The sequence below is a fragment of the Carassius auratus genome, chromosome 22 (assembly GCF_003368295.1).
Source record: "Carassius auratus strain Wakin chromosome 22, ASM336829v1, whole genome shotgun sequence".
Lineage (NCBI taxonomy): Eukaryota > Metazoa > Chordata > Actinopteri > Cypriniformes > Cyprinidae > Carassius > Carassius auratus.
In genome coordinates, this window is record NC_039264.1 from 23,216,737 (window position 1) to 23,236,410 (window position 19,674).

The following is a 19,674-nucleotide window of genomic DNA, read 5'->3' on the forward strand; positions in this document are numbered from 1 at the left end:
TTTATATTAAATTAAAGGAGAAACAACACAACCATGAATGCAAGAAAAACTGCCCCTATTAAAATATATCATTCATATTCACAACAGGGACCTTTTGTTAGTGAGAAAAATCTATTTTGCTGCCCTGTTTGCGCAGATATATAGCAGACAGATTTATCTCAGCACTATAAATAATTTACTACTTCTAAATCCAAACAAAATCATGACCCAGAGAGCCGAATTATGCAATTTTACATATTCCATGGTTAGCTTGGACATGAATTAATTGATACCAAAATCGTCCAAAGATTTGAAAATGAAATCGATACATCTTCAAAGGCCCAAGCTCATAAATAAGTCATAGTAAATAAACATAATATGTCAGGATGCAAAATCCTTAGGAGGTTGTAGCTCAGAATCCTGTATCATTGATTGTCTGAAATGTTGACATTAAAAACATGGGTAACATATCTGATAAAAGTAGTATAATTTAATATAAATCTAAACCTTAGGAAAACTCAAATAAACTTTGAGTGCCATTTGAGTGGTACTGTATGTCGAATATGCAGTGTGAGAATTCTAAGCTAAAGGCTAGTTAGCATATGCTGGTGTTGACACACTGTAAGCTACTCTTTTCCAACCTGTAGCTTAGCATTGATGATTATGACAGATGCGTGTCAGTATTGCGTGACTATTTATGAGGTATTTGCATATTTATGCTTTACAGGCGTAGCGTAGAAAGCTAAGGCAGACTGGGTGGTAGCTAACATGCTATTTGAGCGTATGTGTGTGTGTACGTGTGGCTCCATGCCGGCTTTACGGTGACGGGGTCATTTACATATAAATGAAAGTTGCCGATCACACACGGCTGACCCCATTTATTCTGGCGGACGGACAGGCAGGCCCAGCTAGCGTCGACACACTGCCGAATTACTCCAAATTACCACATTTCCATCTCCACATCGGCCCTGTCAAACAAGTGCTCATCGTCGCCACGTTTTCTCTTCCTTCTTCCCTCTTGCTCTCTTTTCCCCTTTCTTTCTCCACCTGAAGGAATAAGTGTAATTGGCAATGGAGAATTGAAAAGGGCTGTCATTGCCTGTGCTAGGCACCTGGACCGCAACCCACCATATTGAATTAAAGAAAGTGGTTTTGTGTTGGGTGTGAAACTGAGACAGTGTAGGAAATAGCTCAGGGATTGTAGCCCATCAGGGATTTAGAATCTGTATAGCGAAAGATTGTTTTGCCATTTAGATGTCACGATTCTTTATCCAGCTAACATCTTGTGAGACGGCTTCTTTTAAAATGAGAATTTGTAGCTATGTTTAATACTTGCGGCATTAACAGTTGTCTTTCTTTGATTTGGTGTTGGTGCACACTTTACATTACTAATCGCAAACCAGTGTGTCAAATCGGTGATTGGTCTTGGCTGAAATTTTGGATTCTCCCAGTTGTTCTTCCCGAGAGTGCGATTCTGGAATAATAAGGGTTGGGTCCCGAAACCTATGTAACCGTTATGAACCGAATCAAATCAGAACACTGACTTCGGTGCCTCATTTCGGGGCCTCTTAAATGTCTGAGCGATCGATTAAAAAATTTGTCCTCGTTCTCCGTTATTCAAGGAGCGTGTGAATGCTATGGATTTATTTAAAATATTTGTCATGTTCTTTAAATGTTATACATATTTTTTTTGTGGCTTTTTTTAAAGTATTGGTTCTGGCACCGTTTAGGCACCGGTGCAGTTCAAAGTATCGATATGGCACCGGTATCGTAAAAAAAAACTATAACGATACCCAACCCTATGAATAATCCATCCTGACTCAGTCTGGAAGCTGAGAAGCAGTGGTACAGAAATATTGAAGTAGTTCTCTTATCTTGTCTAACCATGATGAAGAGAAATCTCTGCAGCAAGATCTCCCAAATACCATTTATTTGATATTCCGTGCACCTAGCGTATCTACAATCTCGGGTCTCTTCAGAGCAAGAAGCAATCAGTAGCACCATGAAATCAATGGCGAGGACAATTATGAGTGAGCGTGGAGGTTAACTGGACGTATATGTCCATGCTATCACGATGCAGCCTGTCAAGTAATGGTTACCTGTCTCCAGTAGCAATAGGTCAAGCGGTCACTGCATGACAGGACCGGGACAGTGACTCGAGACCTCTAGAACCGGAGGCTAACCTATCTAGTCAGTAATGTCACTGGTGACTTTGGGATTCTATTAGTGGCCTTGGAAGAGGAGCTGGCCCAAAGCCCAGCGGTACAACCATAATTGATCTGTCATAGAAGATGCCCCTGCAACCTCCCTTGTGGCCCCAGCTGAATCCCCCAAAAGCCTGCTCCCTGTGTCTCCATCTCTACCTGGAGAATGAAGCCAGAAAGTGGCCTGAAGGTCATATTTAATGATGGAGGTGGAAAATAAAGAGGCCTGAGATGTTGGATACCGACCATAATTGCCAGTGAACAGTGGGGTTATTTGATATTGATTCTCAATGAGGGGAATCCATGATGTCTATACAGGCCGTTTACGTGTCTGCTCGATGACTGCAAGCCGGTCAATACCACTATGCGGCACCTGGGAACCCAAGGAGACCCTCCACCACCATCTGAATGGGTGAATAGTTATTGGTTCCCTCTCCCCTGAAGCCGTTGTGTGGCCTCATTTGTATTTTAGTGAATTATTCTGGTTGCACAACCTGAACCCACTTAAGCGTGTCACTTAGCATTTGTTGAAGTTTCGCCGGGGTGCGGGCCTCATCAGGTTTCAGACTGGGAGTCTGCGGTTAAGTGCCCGCTTGTCATGTTTATTTATTTATTTCATTCTTTCTCTTTTTTTATTTTGTCTTCATTTTGTAATGCAGGATTGCAATGCTGACAGCGGCTGTCTAGGTTGTTTAAACCAGCAGTTCTCAACTGGCTTTGCTTTTACAAGTGGCGTTCTAAAACAAGAGTTAATAATATGAATGTTGGCATTGTTTAGAACCCATATTTAATGTAATCTAGGTAATATTTCCTATAGGCATGTACAGAATGTCTCTACCATATCGGTTATGTTCAGATACTAGAGCTTTTTCCTTTAAATGTATCAAATATCTATAAATGTATAGATATTTTACATTTAGATTACCTTTACCATCTTCTAAAACTCACTTAAAATCTTAAAAAATACAAATAATTTGGTAACACTGTTAAATCTTATGTTTTTTTTTTTAATTTCAAAATTATTATTGTTATTTTTTAAATATTGTGTTGTTGTGTTGCATAAGTTTACTGGTAACATTTTAAAATACTATTTATTTATTTTGTTAAAAACAAAATATCATGACTTTTGGCTGTTTATTCAATCATTATTGGAATTTTACTATCATTTAAACATTTTTACTATTATTTTACTACATGACTAGCTTATCATTGTTGTTGTACTTCATTTTCAAAGACTTGTTTTCAAAGACTGTGAATATTTTTTGAATCACGACCCGCCAGTTGAGAGCCACAATTTTAAACCCAGCCAAAGGATAGAGAACAGGTGAAGGTGTCGCCACATGCACAGTGGCGTAATTCTGCTAAATCGTCATTAGATTACCTGCCGGTGTCAGTTAAATGCTGCAAATCCGCCGAACACTCATCCTGGCCTAACTTGAAAACATGACAATGTTAAAGCCGCTATGTCTGATCCCAATTTGAATAATCTTAACTGTTTATATGTGGCGAGATGCCTAATCCCTGTGACTCACACTATAAGGGAGCTCACTTGAACGCATGACATGCTAGTGTGGAAGTACAAATGGCACTGAATATTGAAATTGGTCCCTGGAGGCAATTACTCATTCTTGTTCTATATCTTGGTCTTCTTTTACCATGCCTCACATTTTTGTTTTGTTTTTCCTCTCTCTCTCTGCAGGAGAGACTCTTCCTGGTGCCACTTTAGTATGCATGGAAAATCACTCACAAATCCACGATATACATTATAAATGAGGCATCCGTTTCGGCACGCGTGTCATAGAGCAGAAATTTGTATGTGTCACCATCTTTCCCTCAATTCACACACAAACACAGTTCCCATGTCAAGTGTACAGTGGTGGAGCAAGCGATCATGGCAGGAATATGTTGGGTTTCATGCCCCCTGGCCACGTGTTGTTGATTCGTCTCCCCTGGACTTTTTATTGATTTATTTTAAACAAGGTGGAAGAAATACTTGAGAAATGAGAAGCCTGAGGTGACAAGAAAAGGAATAAAAAAAGGAAGATGGAGGAAGTTGTGGAAGGTGATTTAAAACGACAAAAATTACGAAAAGATTCAAATTTTCTTTTTATAGTTTAGACATTTAACAACTTTTTTATGTTTTGAATTCGAATCTTGTACATTTGAATTGTAAATATGACATTTAAGAACTGAAATTCTTTTGTGTGTTAAAAAATAAATAAAAATTATGACATTTTTAAATTATAAAGTTAAAACATCATTTTTTTAATTCCATTCTGGACTGGGAATTTTGGCCAATCACATAGCTTCTGTCCTTGTGTCATTTTCTAACATTACATCATAGGACTATAGTGTAAAATCTGGACTCATTGCATATTCTTCTAGCCAAGAAACAAACCACTTAGGCATAAAGTAAAGCAAAACAACCCAGTTTTTTTGAATTTTATATGATCATCTTTGACACGCCACAGTTCCCGCTTTAAAATGACTCCCTGCTCAGTAAATCTTAAGTTGTGCTCTACCTAATCGATGCACCCTATTAATTCTTCTTAGCTTGGTTTTAACGGTACAAGTCTAGAGTTTAGCACTCTACAAAAGCCACCTGTTCTGAATGGGCCACCTTTATAAGGCTCAGGCCCTGCATTGATTTTCAGCAGGACTTATTTCATGAACCAGGTCTTTGGGACAGGACACAGATGAAGATGAACTAGCGGGCTAAATCACTTTTCTTTGGCCTCTTTTTACACTCGTACTCCCTTTCGCTTGAAATCCCCCCACCCTTTCCCATAATTCTCTGCTGTCATGTTTCCAGTGAAGTGCAGCCAAGGCGGAGTTTAAGAAAAAGACACTTTTTTTTTTTTTGCATTTAAATTCTTAACACCAGGATGGATACATCATCTGTCACGTTTGAGTTGGTTTATGTGAATTATTAGCATGTGTAAACACGCCTTTGCAGGCGGTGGGTTAAAATAGCAAGCGCAATGTGTGCGCGCAAGATTGCTCAAGCATTAGCTAGAAGGCTAGTAAAGGACTTGACTTCCTCAAATGTAAATGCTGCATGATTCAGTAGGTTTCCATAGCTTTACAAATGGAATATGAAGAGCATGTAAACTTAAGAAATGAATAAATTATTAAAGAAAGCAAACCTCGAGGCAGGAGGCTAGAGTTCATGCAGAGTGCAGGGCATTCGAGGGAGTCGCTGCATAACTCTTTCATTCTGTCTTGCTTCCAGAGTCACGGACATCACGTTGACAGCTTTAAATGCGATGCTCCTCGTTGAATTAATGCTGGGGTAAAATAAATGTCCCTGGATGGTTGTGCGCATAGGTTGACAGGAAGCGAGCATCTGTCAACGTGGTGGGATGGACACAGGTGGCGGAAATGATTATGGAAATGTTTATGGAAGGGACTTGTCTCTCTGTGGGATATGGCTTCAAGAAAGGAAGGAAGTCGAGAGAGGTAAATCAACCCACAACCCTTGGGATGTGTCTCAGTGAGATCCCAAGTGTAAGAGAAGATGTCCCAATATACATTAAGGGCTTCCTTGCATACTGTATCCCCTTGTGTATATGTAACCTATGACAATAGGAATCTGAATTTCTACAGCGAAGATCAACATGTTCTCTATCCCAGGTGTTTATTAGGTGCACTTTTTAAATATTTTGTCTAATGATTATGATTTCCGATACAAATAGGACTGAAGTATTCTTAGCAACTTTAAATGATGCATATTTTCCCAGAAAATCAGTGCAGAAAGGGTGTAAATATATTTAATAAAAAAGTGGACTGGAAATGTCATAGTTTGTCTAATTATAAATATTTTTGTTACATTTCTAGTCATATTATTTTTAGTTAATTTGACTAAATCAGCATCTAAGTTAGTCAATTAAAATATAACTGCTCTCTATTATCATACAATACGCATTAGTCGTCTGTGTTTTAGCGTATTGTTACCTAGCTAGCATTTATATTCACAACATGCTTATGCAATCTGACTAGCGATGAGAAGCTTATGTTCATTGTTTTTGCATCATTTTGTGCAGATTTAAATTGTAAAATTACATTTAACTTGTGTATATATATGTAATTAATCTCATATTTATGTGTTTTACCGAGTTATTTAATCTGCTTACACAGCGCTTCTGTTTCCCGGTGTTCATTCACGGTTCAGTTTATGGTGGGTTCATGCTGTGTCATAATTACCATAATCTGAGATGACAATTTGGCACTGTTCATGTCCTCGGACTGGGGATTATTCGTTTAGCAAAATTAACCTGCATGAAAAAATATTAATGGCAGCTATAAAACACAATACAAGAAACAGTTGCTATGCAAATGTTTTATTATTACACTTTATATTTATTTCTTTAGGTCGTTATTATGTGGATAGCCTGGATAGCATGGATGTATTTCATTTATATTCACATTACTTTTGTATGAAGACATCTACATTGGGAAAAAGAAAAAAACAACGTTTTTAAAAGCGTAAATATTACGAAATAACTGTTAAATTAAATTTTACTACTGGAAGTGCCGCCATTTTCTCTATTGTTTTGCGTGAGGTGCAGTAGTCACGTGGTACAAGCCGTAGCTCTCAGAAAACTGCCAGTTCACAAGTTGTAATTACGAGTTCTACGAGGACGTAAACACTTTTTCAAGTTCTTATCCCGTAACCACAGATCACGATATGCTGTGAATGCACCTTTGTGCTCAGGTAAATTCAAGCCATTATGGACTGTAAATAGTTTATTTAAAACAATCGTATTCTTGTCATATTTTCGCAGACCGTATGGTGTAATTTAACCGTTTAATGATTTCCGTGATGCACATTTTTCATCTAGACGAACCTTTAATCAGCAATTTTGCAATGTAGAGATTAAAACACCTCGACAAACACATGTAACACGTTCACGTTCCCACTATTGAAATCAATATAGATGTACTCTGATCATGTTTTCTGCATAACTGCACCTTGTTTTCACGTAGTTTGGAGTCCTTTGGGGTGGGATATGGAAAATGCTGGAGTTCATCTGCCTGTCAGCACCGAGGTCATGCTAGTTCAAGGTCTAAACGGCAGCATGTGTTTTATTTAGCCTGTTTGTACTCCACGTATAGGAGGATGCAGGAAATGGTTTTCTGGAGAGACTATAACAAAGCAGAATTGAAAACTTAATAAGCTTGTCTCATTGGTTACTTTTAAGAGGATATTAACTGACTTGGAAACAGCCACATCTGGCTGTAGTTGTTCTGCATGATATGCTAAGGATTTGTGGTTGTTGTATCTGCTATTTTAGTTGTCTTATGTTATTGTGTATTCTGTGTTGTATGTATGGTTGTACTGCTGCCTATCTTGGCCAGGACACTCTTGAAAAAGAGATTTTTAATCTCAACGAGTACTTTCCTGGTTAAATAAAGGTGAAAAAAAAAAACAATCACTATCAACTTATTCTTCAGCCGTATATTTTGTGTTTCAACGATGAAGAAAATCATATGGGATTACAGAACAACACGAGAGTGAGTAAATTCTAACAGAAATGTTATTTTTGAATGAACTATTCTTTTAATACTGTTTTTATGTTTTCATTTAAATGTCTATTTATTGCAAAAAAAATTAAAATCTTTTTATTTATATTTCAACAAATATATAGTAAAAAAATGGTAGGCACAAAAGTTAATTCAGTTTAGAAACTCTTCATTATTCAACAAAACAGTGAAACCTAAAAAAGATGGTGGTTTTCATTTAATTTTTGGCTCTAATAAAAAAAAAAAAAATTGTAACTAGTCCAAAAAACTGACAAAGCTGAAAGAAAAGGCAGTTAATGTTTTTCTCTGAAGTTTTTCAATAAAAACTTTGAACATAACTTCACCTCTAATATTGCTTGAAAAAAGTGTGTGTTTGTGTGTATACAGTATATATATATATATATATATATATATATATATATACACACACACACACACACACACACACACATACTTATTATCAAATAAGGATAAACAGGTTTCATAAATAAATAATAAAAAAAAAAATTTATACAACAAATGTATGTGTTTTTTTAGTTTTTTGTTGCACTATTTAATTATCTCCGGAGCCCCGCACATGACATGCAAGAAAAAATAAACAAATTGTGTGCACGATTTACTAATTCGTTCCCTCAATGTACTATGCACGATTAAGCAAATCGAGGGAACGAATTAGTAAATCGGGTGCACAATTTATAAATCAAGTGAACGAAATAGTAAATCGAGGGAACGGCATAGTAATCGTGTGCACGTTTGAGTAGATTGAGAGAACAAATTAGTAAATCGTGCACACGATTTAGCCTAATATTTTTTCCTGCATGTCATGGCTCCGTAATTATAATCTCTGGATGCACTGTACAATACATCAGTGATCAAATTAATACAAGCCCTAAATTGCATTTTTTATTGTCTGAATCTGTCTGATTGGATTGATAATAGAAGCAGATAATGAGGGCCTTATTTAAATCATATACTTTATCTATGCCAGAGTGGAGTGAGTTGTTATTGGAGTTTAATTGGACTGCAACCGCAGACAGATGGACTAAGCACGCTGGATCCTCATTGAGTTCTAGTTCGTACAAACACACTCACAATGACAGACACCGAGCCACATTGCCTCTGAAACGCACAAAGATCTGTTGTTTCACTATCGATCGTCAAGGCAACTGTTATTTCGATCACGTGTGAGATAAGTGCGCTGAAATGTTGTAAGAAACGGACAATGGTTTGAAGGCTGGTTAAATTGGACACACAACTTTTTAGGTCAACAAGAAAAAGCATCCTTTTATGTAGCATTTATCTGCATTTAGCACTGTTTTTGTCATGTTATCCAAACTCTGTCAGAACAAACCAGCAACCCATTTTTTGAGTTGCAACCCACTGTTTGGGAATAGCTGCAGTCGGGCACATTACCATTATTGCATCATCTCTCATGGCAGATAGGTGAATGGCTTTGAGCAAATGCCACTTCTGGTTTCAGGACTTTCTCTCTTTCCCTTTCCATCTGTCTATCCTCCCATCTCCTAGTCGTTCCCCCCGGCTTTTTTTATGTCCACACCTGACACTTGGTCGACTTGCATCGCTGGCTCCCTTTCTCCTCTGCCTCTCTCCTTTCTGTTCTGCTGTTGTCATCCCCTCAGGACCACCAGGTTGAAAGAGGTTAGATGTGGCATGGAAGGGTGCACGGTGGCTTAAAAAAAGACAAAAAAACTGCAAGCTGTGGTGAATTGCTAATAGGCTATCATAGCTCTGAGAAGGCGTTGGCTCGCCGGAGGTCTGTAACCCATTAAAGAAACGTCAACTCGGCATAGGTATGCTGGGAATTATGGGTCACTGACCGGGAAGCAGTGCTGGCCACCCATTGGTCAGAGGAGTGCCCTGTAATCTGTCACAATCCTGTAGCAGCAGTGACAGCAAGGGGAGCTTCCCCCTCGTTCTGCCACGGCAGGGCAAAGCAAGCACAGAGCACAATACCATGAAGTCTCCTGAAGGCTGTATTAGCACATCCTAAAGAGATCCGACCGTCGAAATGCTAAGGTTGTTGACATAGTTGTGCATTTACATCATACTTTATTTAATTGGGCCTGGCGTGTTTATAAGCAGAAATGTAGTGCTGGTTTTAGTCAGATAAACAAAGCAAAAGTATTAAAGCGTTGTGAAATACTCAATGTCAAAGTTTCATGAGTAATTCAGGTCAATAGATCTCGATTCTCGAGAAAACAATTTCCTCTAGATCTCGGCTTTTTTCGATTTTGACATATCACGAAAAAAGTCTGAATCTTGAGAAAGCAATCGTGAAAGCAATTGAGAAAAATCTCTGAAATTACGAGAAATGTAAGGCAAAGCCGTGAGAAAAATATTGTTTGGGGCGGTATCACAAGAACAAAGTAAAAACTGGAGAAAACAACCAATTGTTATTGAAGGATCAAGAACTCATAAAAAATATGTGTATGTCTAGATTTTAAGAAAACTTTTTGTTTAGTCAGGATCACAAGAAAAGTAAGTCAAGAACTTATTCTTTTTTACGTCTCATCTCAAGAAAACGGTTTATGTTGAGATCACTTGAACAACTTTGGGTGTGTTGAGATCTTGAAAAATTAGAATGAGAGTTGGAATTCATGTCAAAAACAAAAACAATAATCATGCACTCTCATGGCTTCCTTAGATGTAGATGAGTACAATAGTAATTAGATACATTCATTATTCATGAGAAGGCGTGGCCTAATCATCAGTGGCTGATTTGATTTGATTTTATTAGCTTGGAAGTGCTTCTTTTGACATCATGTACTTTTAAAGCTGCCATCATAAAACTTTGAAGACATAAGAGTCGCTAAACATGATTGTTGACATTTTGACATGAAACGCCACCAATTCATCCTCAAATAGGCTCTTTGAAACAAGGCTGGAAGCGAAATTGAGCATAAAAACAGATCAAAACAAACACCATGGTGCTTCTTAGGAATTTGTTGACAAGAGACTTTTTCCTCCAACAAACCTCACGTCTCTCTCCAGAAAGCGATGGCTTTCTTTGAACTGCAAACGCCTTTACCAGAGATGTCTGAGAAAGATGCCCTTCCCCTGATAAAAGACCACGGCAGCTGTGAAGTCAGGGAATCTCTCTTGTGCACTACCTTTCTCTCTTTATCTCGCTTTGACACTCCGGTGACTGGCTTGCGAGCGTTTGTAGGATTAGAGCCTTTTATCGTTCTTTTGTTGAGTTTTTCGGCTCGGACCTTTCATCCACTTCCAGGTAAACCTGTGTTAAAACTGGGCTCACTCCAGGAACCGTTGTACAGACTCATACAGACACTGTTCTTCTGATGGTCTTCGGTGGGATCCTGGTTGTAGCACCGTGAAAGGTCAGCAGCTACGTCTTGTGGTGGAAACTTAGGAGGCCGAGGAACGTTAAGGGGGGAAAAGATTTAATCTAGACCACTGACCTTTTGAGGGACGTCAGACTGAAAGCGCACGCCTGATGTCGCGTAAGATAACTCGACGTTAGCTGGACCACACCGCTAGACATTTCCAGAGCACCGCAGACATTCCAGATTGCTCAGAAAGTGCGGTGTCAATGGTCGCAGGCACTGGAGCTACATCCGACCTCCAGTATTGTGCGATTTGGAGAGAAGCTATTGGAGTTTTCGACTTCAGACGCTTGCGATTGACAAGTCGGTGCAGTCGATACTCTTATCAGGGCGTCCACAGAGGAGCTGGGAGCAAAATACCTCACCCGCACACATGCTGGCAGATACTTCTTCACCTCGCTCTCCCTCATCCATTTCTGTCTCATTTTCTTCTTCTGAGAGACTCTGGCAAACAAATGACTTACATTTTTAAAGGAGTAGTTTACGAAAAAATGCTAATTTTGCCATTTATTAACCCTCCTGTTGTTTGAAACTCCTTTTAACTTTTGTGGAGGACTCAAGGAACACTTTTTTGGGAAGTGCTTTTTTTGGGAACAGCATATCAAATGTCTGTGAAGCTACTAAATGCTTCATAAATGTAGCCCATACTATTTGCATGCTATATTAAAACTCTTACTTTGTAGCTTTGTGTTGGAAGCAGACTAACTGCTGTAGAAGGAAGAATAACTCTCTCTCCCTCTCGCCATCCCTTTCTCTTCCACTCTCACCTTCCTCTATAGTAGATTTATTAGTTGAGCCGAGGCCCAAGGCTGTCACCACACAGCGCACTTTCAAATCAATAATTGGAAATATTAATTATCGCAGCTGGGATGCTTCAGTCAAAAGGTGTTTATTTCCCTATTAGGAATAACAGAGGAGAAAGGGCTTTGATGGCCTGCTAATGCTAAATAATGATCAGGGAATAGGCTGTTATCTCACTGTTAAACTCCAGCCAAACCGCTGGCACACTCTCCCTCACACACACACACACACACACACACACACACACACAAGATCCATGACTATTAATCAGTCAAGCTTGTTTCACAGCAGGGATGCTATAGTTTTAAAATTATCACTAGTTACACATTTATTTATTTGTTGTTTGTTTATAATAGCGGTTTAAAATGTACAAACAACAACAAAACAACAACAAGACATTTGCATCGTCTATTATTGTATTTTTTAGTGAACATTTCCAGCTTTTACAGTAGTTAATTTTTCTTTGCAAATTTCTATTTTATTTTTTTATTAAACAAAAATATGTAAAAAAATTTATTATTATTTTTTTTTAAATTTTTTTTACTATTTGTACAATTTGGTAAAGTTTTCTATGTTTTTGAAAGAAGTATTGTGTGCTCGTCAAGGCTGCATTTATTTGATTATTTTTATGACAAAACAAAACCGTAATATTGTGAAATATTATTACAAATTACAATATTTTTATTCTCCAGTCTTCAGTGTCACATGATCCTTTAGAAGTCATTTCTAAAACATTTCTAGAAACATTTCTAATTACTAATAATTTTGAAGAGAGTTGTGCTGCTTCATATTTCGTGGAAACTGTGATGCATTTTCTCAAAGAATAATTTGATGGAACAAAAGTTCTAAGAACAGTATTTATTTGAAATATAAATTTGATATTCAATTTAATGTGGCCTAGCTAAAAATAAAAAAAAAGGTATTGAAAACATCTTACTAACCCAAAACTTTTGAATGTTAATTTATTTCAGTTATATGCTTTATACCATGCTTGAAAACATTACAATTTAAAATGTACTATTTATGTGCTTCATATACTCTACAATTCTTTTAAAGCACAGCACAGAACTGTTATAAGTTGTGAACCATTTTAATAATGCATGTGAACGGAAAAAAGGATGTGGTGCGAAATGTCTTTGAACATACAGCCCAGCAGGTGAGCAGAGCTCAAAGTCTGTTTTTAACAGGATTCTGCAAGCAGTGACTGACCAGGAAAAAAATAGTGTACAATAAACATTACAGTCTGGCTGCTATGGAAAACAGTGTATTTTTCTCATTCACAGTTTGTAAAAACCAAAGCAAACCATACATTTCGTCCGTGTTGACTGTTTGTCCCGCATGCAATATATGACAGAACGGCGTAAAACAAATACGGGAATTATTTCACATTCATCATAGACGGAGGCAACAAGGCACAGTCCCGATTTGCTTGGAGCAGCTTGTGCTGAATTTCTATCTATCCCAGCACAGCGGTGCCTAATCAAATATCACTACAGGAGAACAGACTGTCTCTCAGGAGAATGGCTGTTTCATATCCCCCACTGTATTTTGTTTACCCTGTTTGATAGCTCCCCCTTTTGAAAGACAGCAGCACAGCAAACAACATGATTATCGACTATTGTGTGCTTAAAGAAACAGATGACAAGGACAAAGAGACAGTTGCTCCCGGAGCTGTGTCGGAAATCCCGAAGAATGTGTTTCCATACGCGGCTGTCGGGATTGCTGGGGACCGGAGGAATCGTGTGCATCATCCCAAACGAGATACAACTGACACAGTCCTGTTGGGACGTGGGGATTTGAATTGTTCCGCTGAGTTTAAACAACAGATTGGCAAACACAGGGACGCTGGTGCTTTTGCTGCGGGCGGGAAACGTATAAGTGTGCGTTTCCGCCAGCACGAGTCTATCAGCATATGTGAGGGAGAAATAGGGTGGAGTCACGGCTCTGGAAATGCCACTCAACTGAGAAGCAATCTTATCAGGCAGTTGCAGGCAGTTCTCCTTTGCTTCCATTCTTTACAGCCCCTTCCATACCTCTGTTTTTGTCCTGGACCTCGGTGCATTCGCCATTCCGAGCGGCAAACCTCCTTAAATCTATCACAATTAGAACACGTGTTGTTGTTGGTTTGTTTTCATGGAACAAAACTCATTCGTTTTATCTTATGTGTAAAGAACACTGTGGCAATAAAGGCACAAAAGCAGTGGAGAGGCGTAGTGAGCTCTCCCTGGACTCGAGCTAAATGAATGCTGTCCCTGACGACAGCACAAGTTTGTCAGCTGCCCGTCGCTTTGTTTCTGGCGCATGTACCGTTAATGTATGTGAAATGATTGGGTTTACAACATAGAGGTCATTTATGGTTAGGATGGTCTTTATCAGTTATGTCCTCACCACTTTTACATTTGTTTGCAGCAGTGATGCAACCACATCCAAAATGTATTTTAAAAATGCTTTTGATTCAATAAGTAAACTTATTTATTTACTTATTATTTATACTCGGACAGAAATAAATGCTGTCTCTAGTAATTATACTATATGGTAATATTAGTTTATATAATATTAGCTATATATATCAAAAATTATATCTGGTGTCTGAATAATTTTTGGTTTGACTGTTAAAACTACAAAGTAATGCAGTCAAGAACAGTGAGTGATTTTCATTCATTTTCTTGGATTAACATTACAGCAGCCAGTAGCTAAATTAGGCGCGGTCACTTTAAGAGACGATGAACGCATCCAATATAATACACATCCCATTTTTTTCCTCAACTGTTTACTTTCACTTCAGAAATAACTGACAGTTTTTTCGAGCATAATTTCCAGGTGGATATTTTGACATGTTTTGAATGTATTTGTCGGCACTAGAGCAAAAATAAGCAAATTCGATGTTCAAGTGTTTTGAGACGCCTTTCTCTGCGCTAGCCCTGAACACCAGAACACCGCGAGTACTGAATTTGGCTCTTTCATATCTTTTTGTTTGTTCAAACTGCGATTTGTATTTGTTCGTTCGGCTGCAGGATGGGCTTTCGAGAAGAACTTCGCGGAAGAGAGCTCGGTTCAGTGTCGCTGTCCGTGATACACGGCTCTCTCTCTCGTGCGCACCGAATACAGTTCGCGAGTAACCGGCTACTCTGTTCAGCTTTTCCGTGTCTTGTGATTGGATGCTTTAATGTTTACCGACAAGCGGTAAGGCTTAAAAACAAATGAAAAAGATAAGCTTCGCGACGATGCGCAGCAGTGGCCCGTCAACTGTCCTGAGCGTCTTTATAGGCTGTTCTCAGCCAGTCGGTTATATAAAATATCAAGGTGAAAGTCACCATAGCTCGTCTAGACCCAGCTCCCAACCCAACTTTGAGAATAGATTAACAATATTTTTTTTGTTATCGCCCAATAAGAGACTCATGTTAACGTAGCACGTTAACGCTGATAACGACCCACCACTAAAATATATATATATATATATATATATATATATATATATAATCATGTTTAAGTTTAATGTTCTTTTGTCATTTATATATTAGCTTTTAGTTTTTGTAAATATTTCTGTGTAGCTTTAACTTGTTTTTAATTCAGGTTCACTTTTAGTCATTTTATTATATATTCAGACACACAAGTCTATACTGTGGAAGTCAATGGGGATCAAAATATGTGTGTGTGTGTGAGAGAGAGTGAGTGAGTAAATGTGTGTACCTGAAGTGAACGCCATCCCATTAGAGGTGAGAAAAATGCAATAAACAGAGTTCAGTCGATACTAAATGTACAAGGGAGAAACACATTGCTCTTAGGGAAACAAATGTACCATTACACCAGCATTTTATGACCAGGACAGTTACTAGTTAGAGAGGTGAATCCATAAACCTTACGCGGAAGTCCAATGTGTTAGGAATACATCTCACGGATGGCGTTTACAGGTATGAGGTAATTCTGAATGCATTCCCTCGCAAAACAGACTCTCTTTTATTACCAGGCATTGCATCCACAGTGTTGCATGCATATTGCAATGTTTATAAAAGCGTCTGTTGTGTCTAATGTGGGCCACTGTGTTTGTCAGGTGATTTGTTTGGAATGGTTATGTCTCACGATTATGCCTGCAGGATTGTTTTTGCCTTTATGCTTAAAAACATCTGAGTTGTCATAATGTGTTTCAAATAGACAAATGTATTTATTTTTTAACTGAAGTTAATGACAAAGCTACTGAACTCCTGACCTTCAAAAGAATTTTGCCTTTTCCCCTTTTGTAAAAAGATTTAGACCCTGCTAGTTAGTATTTACGATGGATACATTTATGGAATAATTTCTCAGAGGAAGGTTATTCTGTTCCTCAAGGTAAAAATGGATACGTTTAACACTTAATGAATCTGGCCTGGCCCTCTTCGTCATATTTCAGCGTGTTATTAAGCATTTTAAAATCCCATTATGGTGTTTCTCCTTGAACAAGTCATGCTTTTATGGGACTGGCCTGTCTTTAAAACTGACCTTTTTTCAGTTTGCTCCCCACACCCAACACACACACACACACACACAATTGGTCAGTAAAAGAAAATATGTTGAGGAGAAAGAAAAAATGTTGATCCTGTCTTCTCTGAAACATTTCCCCGGCTCTTGCGTTGGTGTCGACATGAAACGAAAGTTGCTCCAGCATTCAAAAAGGCTTAATTTCAGGTTACAGATGGCTAGGGAGCCTGCAAAGGGCACTTCGCAAATTTGAGTAATCTTGTCACAAATCTCCGTACAGCTCTTGGCCCTTTTTCAAGGAAACTGGGCCTGCTTTGTTGCTATTAGCAGTTTGTTTTGGATCGATAGAAAGCTCCCATTGGAATACAATGCTAGGGAATGATATTATAGTGTAAATTAGGCCTTTAGGACAGGATCTGTCCTGTTTTTCAACAATTAAAGAAAGTGTAACCTTAACTTTAAAACTCTACATTAATCAGCATTTATGCAAATGAATCAGATGTGCATTTTCACAAAATAAACCCTGAAAGAAAGGACATAAACTATTAAGAAGTCACTTTCTAAAGTTGCTTTACTGTTCCAATAGTCCACACTTATAGCATTCCTTTCTACATGACATCCCCAGGTAGGAATAAATGGGAGAAAAGAAAAACCCTTTGAACATCCTTTGATCCTGCAGCAAAATCCGTTTGAATCCTTGAACGATGGGCAAAGGAAGGAAAAACAAACAAACTATATATATTGTCTTTCTGTTTTGCTCAAGTTTGTAGAATAAGAATCACTCCAACTTCGGCCTTTACAGGGATAATGGAAAAAAAAAAAATGTTGAGCGAAATACAGAGCACAAAAACTGTGATGACAGAGGCATCTAATCCAACAAATGCCATTCTTATCAGGCTTTAGTAGATTACCGTGAGCCTTCTACACACATAATCCCTCCCTGCCAGACACTCTCCACAGCCTAAGGGGCAGGGATCAATAGGGCTTCATTGATCTCTCTCTTTCTTGTGACTGCCTCCACTTTAATTGTAGTTGCATTTCATTTCCTCCATGCCACCATCACTAGAGACTGTAACCAAGTGAGCACTGCGAAGCAAAAAAAAAAGAAAAACCTTGTTGATGAGACCAGAGATTTTTCACATATGGAAATGGACTTTAACCCCTTTCTAGGCACCTCCTTTTTTGGCATGGAGACAGAAGTGACATACCCAAAATAAAAAGGTTTCTGCTCATGATTCTTTCTGACTAGATACATATTTAACATATGTTCACAAAGCTGACACTTTAAAGTTTACTGTTCAGGAATCAGAATCACTCAGACTGTTATGATAATAGAGATATATAAGCTCAAACATAAAAACAAAAATAAAAATATTAAAAACATTTTTTAAATGTATTTAAAAATGTGTTGATGTAAGATATGAGTTTAGAAATAGAGTGTAGCTAAAGCCACAAGTCTTTCAAAACTTCATTAGAAATTTCATAATCTAATCTGTAAAACTGCAAATTTTATGAAATATTTTCTAAGGCCATGTCATGTGTGTTTTTTAGAGAAGGCTAATCAGATTGATTTATAGCCCTTGTCATCTCTGTAAGATCTCACATGTAAACTCTCCAGTGTATTTTGTGTGTGTTTGGCTGTGAAAACTGCCCGATTAATCCCTATCTGTTATTCCATTGTTCTCACCAAACAAGTCTTTCACACCTCCGCCAGGTATGACACATTATCCGCATTATTCTTTTATCATTATTCTTTTGTTTTTATTCCACCTTTATTAGCCTTGATTGTGGTTTTTCAGGCTTTACAAAGACACAAAGCAGCGATCTCACTTCAGTCTCTCTTTGCATTTAGCCCTTATTTATCAAAAGTCTTACTATAAAAATACAACAAAACATTTTCCTACGACCTTACGTGAATTATTGTGACAAAAATGCATTATGAAGAAGAAAAGCACCTGCTATTAGTAGCATCGGAGCTAACGTTAGCATCAAGCTACATCAGACAATTTATAAAATTATTAGTACACTTTTACTCAAAACTCACTTTAAACGCCGATCGAGTGTTTATAATAACTTCCTTTAGCGATCAGGGGTGGAATTTGGTCGTTTACTGTTGTAAAAATATGTTATTTGTAGCCTTTCATCGCTGCACAAGTTAGCATTTCCGATGTACATTTTCGATTTTTTTTATAAAAACGCCCCAGATCTCAAGAAATTCTCATACCAAGCTTTACTATTGTAATCGCGGGTTTATTATTCGGATATTTCGTGTGTACAGAGGTGTTTCAGTGTTGTTTTGGCCAGATAACTACCAGGAAGTGTGCAGGAAAGCATGTGACACGATGGGGCGGTGTCCAGATATGAAACTCTAAGATTGACACTGACAAGGCCCAATCAGAGTCTGAGTCACACAAAGCACGAGCTGTGACTACTGCACGCACACAGAGATCGCTGGGAGAGGCTGTTTATCATCTGATCGCGTAAATCCGTGGAAAATGAATAGAAATGACGATTCTGTCTGAAGAAATATGAAGTAAACATCTGTAAATATATCCATATATCTCCGCAGATATGCATCTTTGGTCTATAAATCCTTATTGACGCTGTTCAGTGAGTCTATGTGAACACAAATAAACCGCTACAGACGTGACTGAATATGAGTGAGTGGTGAATTTCTATTCAAAATATGGCATAATACGGATTTATTATTTTGCACTTCTGACATAAATCACTAAATATCTGTCACTGCAACAATGTTTTATCAAAATATTGGTCAAATATCGAAGCTAGAGTCTTTAAACTTTCCATTGATGCACAGTTTGTCCAGATGAAGTAAGACAGTGATGTTTAATGTGCTGTGAAAGTGAAACAATAATAAACTGGGGCCGTCAGCGATGTTTGCACGTAAAGGGCTAAAGAAGCTAATTTTGAGTTAACCACTATTGCTTTATTCGATTCCTGATTTGGAATGTGTCGTTGAAGTGTAATTGTGGCCAAACGTTTTAGAGATGTCAGTCTTTACCTGTATAAGTAGATGCGCGCTGTACCTCCAGTTGCTTGGAGCGTAAGAAATATGGTTTCTGAGAGAACTGACTTACCTGAATATAATAAATCAAAGGTGTCTTTAGGGTTTTGTCTGGAGGCACGCTCAGGAACTTGGCCTTGCCCCCATATGATGCCTTATAATGCTCCAATAAAATGGTAGTCAATGCAAACACAGGACATTTGCAAATATTTCCATTTCAGATGGAGAAAACCAGAGCTGTGCCTGGAGTAGCTGTGCAGCACTTCAAAAATAGAAATAGGGTGCAAGTAACGTGAAGGCATGATGGTACACATCACCACTC

At 38.1% G+C, this 19,674-nt stretch overlaps 1 protein-coding gene across 14 annotated transcripts in view; it reads left to right on the plus strand.

Annotated features, from left to right (window-relative positions):
* celf5a (cugbp, Elav-like family member 5a) overlaps positions 1-19,674 on the plus strand; it is a 199,645-nt gene that overhangs the window by 91,388 nt on the left and 88,583 nt on the right. The gene's annotated exons all lie outside the window — the stretch shown is intronic.